The 7,500-nt window shown below is 45.9% G+C and overlaps 1 protein-coding gene across 1 annotated transcript in view; it reads right to left on the bottom strand.

The window, feature by feature from the left end:
• The window catches only part of LOC122246883 (uncharacterized), a 115,029-nt gene that overhangs the window by 106,949 nt on the left and 580 nt on the right, over positions 1-7,500 (bottom strand). The gene's annotated exons all lie outside the window — the stretch shown is intronic.

Below are 7,500 nucleotides of genomic sequence, written 5' to 3'. Positions count from 1 at the left end.
ACCCCCCTTCCTCCTCTCTCTCTCTCTTCATCCCCGAGTCTCCCTCTTACCCCCCCTCCTCCCCTCTCATCCCCCCTTCCCCCTCCCCCTCTCCTCTCCCCCTCCCTCCCCCTCCCCTGTGTCCCCCAATCCGCACCCACATCTCGCAAGTCGTTCGTCAAAATGTGACACTCCTCTTTCTTCCTACTACGATTTCCTTTCCATTTGCAGGGCGCCCACATTGCACACTGACGCCCGTGTCTTGTGCTAGCGGGGGGGGGGCGTTGTTGTGTTGGGGGATTGTTGTTGTGGGGGGGTGGGGGGGAGGTAGGTAGGGGGTAGGGCGTTGTTTTTTGGGGGATTGTTGTTGTGGGGGGGAGGTGTTAAGGGGGTAGGGGTGTTTGTGGAGGTGGGAGGTGTTGGGGTTAGGTGAATAGGTGTGTGGATTTGGGGGGTGGGTTGGGGGTTGGGGTGGGGTGAGGTGGGGGTAGGTGTGTAAATGGGGGTAGGGGTGTTGAGGGCTGTATGGGGGTGATTTTGTGTGTGTGTGTGTGTGTGTGTGTTGACTACACTGCTTAAGTTTGATGATATGTGTTTATTTACCAAGTATGTTATACTGTCTGTATCATTCACGTGTCTTGACTTTATCATACATACGAAGAAAGATCATAAAGTTTTGGCAACTGGATAAGGACTAATAAGTTATATAGATAGAGATATGTTGATGATCAAACATCTTCAAAATATCCTACTTTCAAGTCAAGAAAACTTAATCAAATATTCAGGGTACTTAGAAGAAAGTATACTTCAGAACTCAAAATATATCCTTCCTGTGTTCCCTATGTTATTGGATCACAGTTAGTTTTTTGTTTTGGTTTTTCATCTGTCTGCCTGTATGTCTGTCTTTTACTGTATGTCTATCCCTCTGCCTGTCTATCTGTGTGTCTGCATGGCTATCTGTATATCTGTCTGACAATGTAGAGATGGTGTGTGTCTGTAGGTATATAAGACTGTGTATGCATGTTTGTGTGTGTGTGTGTGTGTATGGGCGTAGGTATGTAAGAGGGTGTATTCATATTTACATGTGTGTGTTTGTATGTGTGTTTGTGTCTCTAGGTATGTAAGATTAGGTATGCAAGTCTATATGTGAGTTTGTGTGTGTGTGTGTATGTAGGTATCTAAGAGTGTGTATGTACGTTTATGTACGTGTTTATGAAGGTATGTAGGAGTGTGAAATGTATGTCTATATGAGTGTCGCAGTGTACTAAGTCGAGGTGGATAGTCAATGCTACTTTTAGTTTCTCTCAGAAATTTCGGGAAAAAGAATGGGGTTCATTTTTATGAAGAAGTCTTAATCTTTTTTGTTATTTTTCCTCAAATTAAATCGACATCACGACTCGAAAAGTGTTTGAACTTAAGAAGAAATTATGTTAGACCCTTCTAACATCCTCAGTTAATTGCTTGGTATCTCCATTACTTAGCAATTATTACCCTGTTGGTAAAGCTTGATTAACGTCTTAAATATGGATGATGTGTTATGGCCTACCATGTGTTATATTTACCATGTATATGTATAATGTTATGATAGATAGATTAATAGACGGGTAGGTAGATAGAGAAATAGATAGATAGATAGTGCGTTGATGTGCAATGCCATCACTTGAATTAAAATAATCATACACGTCATGTGCGATAAATAAATAAAAAATATTTAACTCGGCGTCCATGTGGGTACATAGATTTTGTTTCAAACACACACGCGGACATGTCGCATAGAGAAGTTTACAACTTCCTCCCGGGTTTGAAGTTGTTTATATACACCAAGCTCCAGGGTCCACTGTCTACGTGAGTGTGTGTGTGTGTGTGTGTGTGTCTGTGCTTTTGTGTCTAGGAATGTAAGATGGTTCATGTGTGTGTGTGTTTCTGTAGATATGTAAGATTGTGTGTGTGTGTGTGTGTTTATATTTGTGTTTATGCTTCTGTTAGTAAGTAAGAGTGTGTGTGTTTGTGTTTATATGTATGTTTGTGTGTGTGTTTCTGTATGTATGTTGGAGTATATATGTATGTTTATATGAGTGTTTTTTGTAGGTACGTAAGATTTTGTATGTATGTTTATTCGTGTGAGAGAGAGAGAGGGGGGGGGGAGAAAGTGAAAGAGAGAGAGAGAGAGAAAGAGAGAAAGAGAGAGAGAGAGAGAGAGAAAGAGAGAGAGAGAGAGAGAAATAGAGAGAAAGTGAAAGAGAGAGAGAGAGAGAAAGTGAAAGAGAGAGAGAGAGAAAGAAAGTGAAAGAGAGAGAGAGAGAGAGAGTTTCTACAAGCACGTAAGAGTGTGTATGTATATGTTTACACATGGGTGCGCATGTGTATATGTTTCTGTAGGAACATATAAGCGTAACACGTACGCAACACGTCATGCGCGCCTCGCCGCTGACACACCCCAGACGGTCTCGTATTACAGCGACCACAGAACCCCCCCCACACCCTACACCCCCTCCCTCCCCACCCACCCCCACCCTCCCCACTCCCTCCCCACCCTCCCCTCCCTCCCTCACACATACACGCTAGCGGCCATCGCGAGCCAGACCTCCTTAACGCGAGAGCTGGTGTGAGGCCGCCCTCTTGCGCGCCCACTCGACAGACGCCCATTGACAAAGGACCTTGTGCCAAGCCCTTGTCTAGATCTTAAGGCGATGAGGGAGGCGGTGTCCTAAGCAAGGAGATTGGGTGACGTCTGTTTTGATTATGGGATGCGTGATGGATTAGAAATTGGATTTATGTAATGATTGGAATTTCGATTTCTGTAGTGAATTGGTTCGATTTCTATAGTGAATTGGTTCGGTTTCTGTAGTGAATAATGGTTCGGTTTCTGTAGTGAATTGGTTCGGTTTCTGTAGTGAATTGGTTCGATTTCTGTAGTGAATTGGTTCGGTTTCTGTAGTGAATTGGTTCGGTTTCTGTAGTGAATTGGTTCGATTTCTGTAGTGAATTGGTTCGGTTTCTGTAGTGAATAATGGTTCGATTTCTGTAGTGAATTGGTTCGGTTTCTGTAGTGAATAATGGTTCGGTTTCTGTAGTGAATTGGTTCGGTTTCTGTAGTGAATAATGGTTCGGTTTCTGTAGTGAATAATGGTTCGGTTTCTGTAGTGAATAATGGTTCGATTTCTGTAGTGAATAATGGTTCGGTTTCTGTAGTGAATTGGTTCGGTTTCTGTAGTGAATAATGGTTCGGTTTCTGTAGTGAATAATGGTTCGGTTTCTGTAGTGAATAATGGTTCGGTTTCTGTAGTGAATAATGGTTCGGTTTCTGTAGTGAATAATGGTTCGGTTTCTGTAGTGAATAATGGTTCGATTTCTGTAGTGAATAATGGTTCGGTTTCTGTAGTGAATAATGGTTCGATTTTTGTAGTGAATAATGGTTCGGTTTCTGTAGTGAATAATGGTTCGGTTTCTGTAGTGAATAATGGTTCGATTTTTGTAGTGAATAATGGTTCGATTTCTGTAGTGAATAATGGTTCGGTTTCTGTAGTGAATTGGTTCGGTTTCTGTAGTGAATAATGGTTCGATTTTTGTAGTGAATAATGGTTCGGTTTCTGTAGTGAATAATGGTTCGGTTTTTGTAGTGAATAATGGTTCGATTTCTGTAGTGAATAATGGTTCGGTTTCTGTAGTGAATTGGTTCGGTTTCTGTAGTGAATAATGGTTCGGTTTCTGTAGTGAATAATGGTTCGGTTTCTGTAGTGAATAATGGTTCGGTTTCTGTAGTGAATTGGTTCGGTTTCTGTAGTGAATAATGGTTCGGTTTTTGTAGTGAATAATGGTTCGATTTATGTAGTGAATAATAGTTCGGTTTCTGTAGTGAATAATGGTTCGGTTTCTGTAGTGAATAATGGTTCGATTTTTGTAGTGAATAATGGTTCGGTTTCTGTAGTGAATAATGGTTCGGTTTCTGTAGTGAATAATGGTTCGATTTATGTAGTGAATAATAGTTCGGTTTCTGTAGTGAATAATGGTTCGGTTTTTGTAGTGAATAATGGTTCGGTTTTTGTAGTGAATAATGGTTCGGTTTCTGTAGTGAATAATGGTTCGGTTTTTGTAGTGAATAATGGTTCGATTTATGTAGTGAATAATGGTTCGGTTTCTGTAGTGAATAATGGTTCGGTTTTTGTAGTGAATAATGGTTCGATTTCTGTAGTGAATAATGGTTCGATTTCTGTAGTGAATAATGGTTCGATTTATGTAATGAATGGAGTTTCGATTTCTGTAGTGAATAATGGTTCGATTTCTGTAGTGAATAATGGTTCGATTTCTGTAGTGAATAATGGTTCGTTTTCTGTAATGAATGGATAGGATGTTTGATTTGCGTTATGAATAATGAGTTGTTTTCTGTAGTGAATGGGAATTTGATTTCTGAAATTAATAATGGTTTGATTTTGTAATGAATAAGGATTTTATTTATCTAATGAAAAAGCATATGATTTATGTAATGAATAAACATTAGGTTTATGTAATGAATAATGGTTTGATTTCTGTAATGAAAATGCTTTGATTTCTGTAATGAATAATGATTCTATTTATATAATAAAAAAAACATTTAATTCTGTAATGAATAACGATTTGATTTCGATAAGGAATAACGACTTCACAAAAAAGCCATAATGGAGACATGAATAAGGTGTGGCTGATCCCCCCCCCCATCTCCACCCATGCCCTACACCCCCCTACCCCTACATCCACTCCATCCCACCCCTACACCCACCCCTACCCCTACCCCTACACCCACCCCCTCCCCTACCCCTACACCCACCGCCTCCCCTACCCCTTCACCCACCTCCACCCCTACCCCCACCCCTACCCATACACCCACTCCCACCGCCTCCCCTACCCCTACACCCACCCCTCCCCTACACCCACTGCCTCCCCCGCCCCTACACCCACCCACCTACCAAACCCATCCCCACCGCCCCCCATACCCCTACACCCACCCCTACACCCACCCCCACCCATACCCCTACACCCACCCCTACACCCACCCCCACCCATACCCCTACACCCACCCCCACCCCATCCCCTAAACCCACCCCCTCCCCTACACCTACACCCACCCCCACCGACACCCCTACCCCTACAAGCAACCCCCACCGCTACCCCTACACCCACCACCACCCCCTCCCATACACCCACCGCCACCCCCTCCCATACACCCACCGCCACCCCCTCCCCTACCCCTACACCCACCCATACACCCACCAAACCCACCCACCGATGAATGATTGCAACCCAACACATCAACAAGATTCCCGGGAAACACAAGACGAAAGCTTGAAGCCACTTCCTCATTAAAATCCCCGAAGCTTGTTTTTTATTTTATTTTTTTCGACTCATTTCTCTTCTGTACAAGCCGGCGCGGTCGTCTTGAGTGGCTTTGCACGTTCCTCGGGCCGTTCGGGTGAACTTTGACCTCGCTGTGACCTCAATCCTTGGCGGGAGGGCGAGGGGAGTGGTAGAGGGCGAGGGTGAGGGGAGAGGAGACACTAGGGTGACGAGAGAGGGTGAGAACGAGGGGAGAGGGAGAGGACAGGAAGAGAGAGGGAGAGGACAGGAAGAGAGAGGATGAGGGGAGAGGGAGAGGACGAGGAGAAGGAGAGACGACAAGAAGAGAGAGGATGAAAGGAGAGAAAGAAGGGAGAGGGAAAGGAAGAGAGAGGATGAGGGGAGAGGGGGGGGACAGGAAGAGAGAGGATGAGGGGAGAGGGAGTGGAAGGGAGAGGACAGGAAGAAAGTGGACGAGGGGAGAGTGAGGGGACAGGGAGAAGACGAGGAGAAGGAGAGAAGAGGACGAGGGGAAAGGGAGAGGACAAGAAGAGAGAGGGAGAGGACAGGCACAAAGGGAGAGGGAAAAGAGGGAAAAGAGCGACGGCGAGATGAGAGGACGAAAGAAGAGAGAGAAGACGAGGAAAATAGAAGAGTTCGTGGAGAGAGGGAGAGGGGAAAGGACACGGATTGAGAGCGAGGATGAGGGAAAGAGGAAGGAACGAGGAGAGGAGAAAAGAGAGAGAGACAGAGAGAGGGCGAAGGAGAAGGATGAGGGGAAGGGACGAGTAATGAAGGCGAGAGATGAGGGCGAAGGGAGAGAATAAGGATAAAGAGCGAGGGAAGAGTGTTAAGGGAGAGAGCGAGGAAGAAGCGAGGGGATAGGATGAGAGAAAAGGGGAGAAAAGTAGGAAAAAGAAGAAGAGGACGATGGGAGATAACGAGGATGAGGGGAGAGAATAAGAGCAAGGAGAGAGGACGAGGGAAGAAGAAAATGGCAAGGAAGAGGAGAGAGAACGAGGGAAGAAACGAGAAGACGAAGAGAAAGGGTAAAAGGAAAGGACGAGTAGAGAGGAAAAGGATAAAGAAAGACGACGAAGGAAGAATGAGAGGACGAAGGGATGGGGGTGAGGGGAGAGAACGAGTAGAGAGGACGAGGGGAAAGGGTGAGGGGAGAGAACGAGTAGAGAGGACGAAGGGGGAAGGGTGAGAGGAGAAAACGAGTAGATCTGACCAGTAGAGAGGACGACGAAGGGAAAGGATGAGGGGAGAGAACGAGTAGAGAGGACGAAGGGAAAGTGTGAGGGGAGAGAACGATTAGATAAGATGAGTAGAGAGGACGAAGGAGAAAGGTTGAGGGGAGAGAACGAGTAGTCGGACGAGTAGAGAGGACGACGAAGGGAAAGGATGAGGGGAGAGAACGAGTAGAGAGGACGATGGGAGAGAACGAGTAGAGAGGACGATGGGAGAGAACGAGTAGAGAGGACGAAGGAGAAAAGGGTGAGGGGAGAGAACGAGTAGATCGGACGAGTAGAGAGGACGAGGGAGCGGCCAGGATGAAGGTCCACTCGCCGGCATCTGGTCACTTGGCCGGCCCGCCTGTCATAACACAATGACCCTCTGATGGACACTTTCCTCGGCCTCCCGCGTTTGAAGATTCGCCGCTGCTAAAGCCTCGACTTCCTTCCTCCCCTCACACAAGGCTCAGAGGCCGCGGGACTTTCCTTTTTCGCCTGCTGGACTTGGGAGGGTGGATTGTATGGTAGGACTTTTCTTTCGTCTACTAGACTTGGTAGGACTTTCCTCTCGTCTACTGGACTTGGTAGGACTTTTCTCTCGTCTACTGGACTTGGTAGGACTTTTCTCTCGTCTACTGGACTTGGCAGGGTGGATGGTGGATGATAGGACTTTCCTCTCGTCTACTGGACTTGGCAGGGTGGATGGTGGATGATAGGACTTTTCTCTCGTCTACTGGACTTGGCAGGGTGGATGGTGGATGATAGGACTTTCCTCTCGTCTACTGGACTTGGCAGGGTGGATGGTGGATGATAGGACTTTTCTCTCGTCTACTGGACTTGGCAGGGTGGATGGTGGATGATAGGACTTTTCTCTCGTCTACTGGACTTGGCAGGGTGGATGGTGGATGATAGGACTTTCCTCTCGTCTACTGGACTTGGCAGGGTGGATGGTGGATGATAGGACTTTTCTCTC

Source organism: Penaeus japonicus, unplaced genomic scaffold (genome assembly GCF_977035675.1).
Source record: "Penaeus japonicus unplaced genomic scaffold, GWHDUDI00000001_assembly GWHDUDI00000041, whole genome shotgun sequence".
NCBI classification, from domain to species: Eukaryota; Metazoa; Arthropoda; class Malacostraca; order Decapoda; family Penaeidae; genus Penaeus; species Penaeus japonicus.
This window is presented reverse-complemented; position numbering and strand designations above follow the sequence as displayed.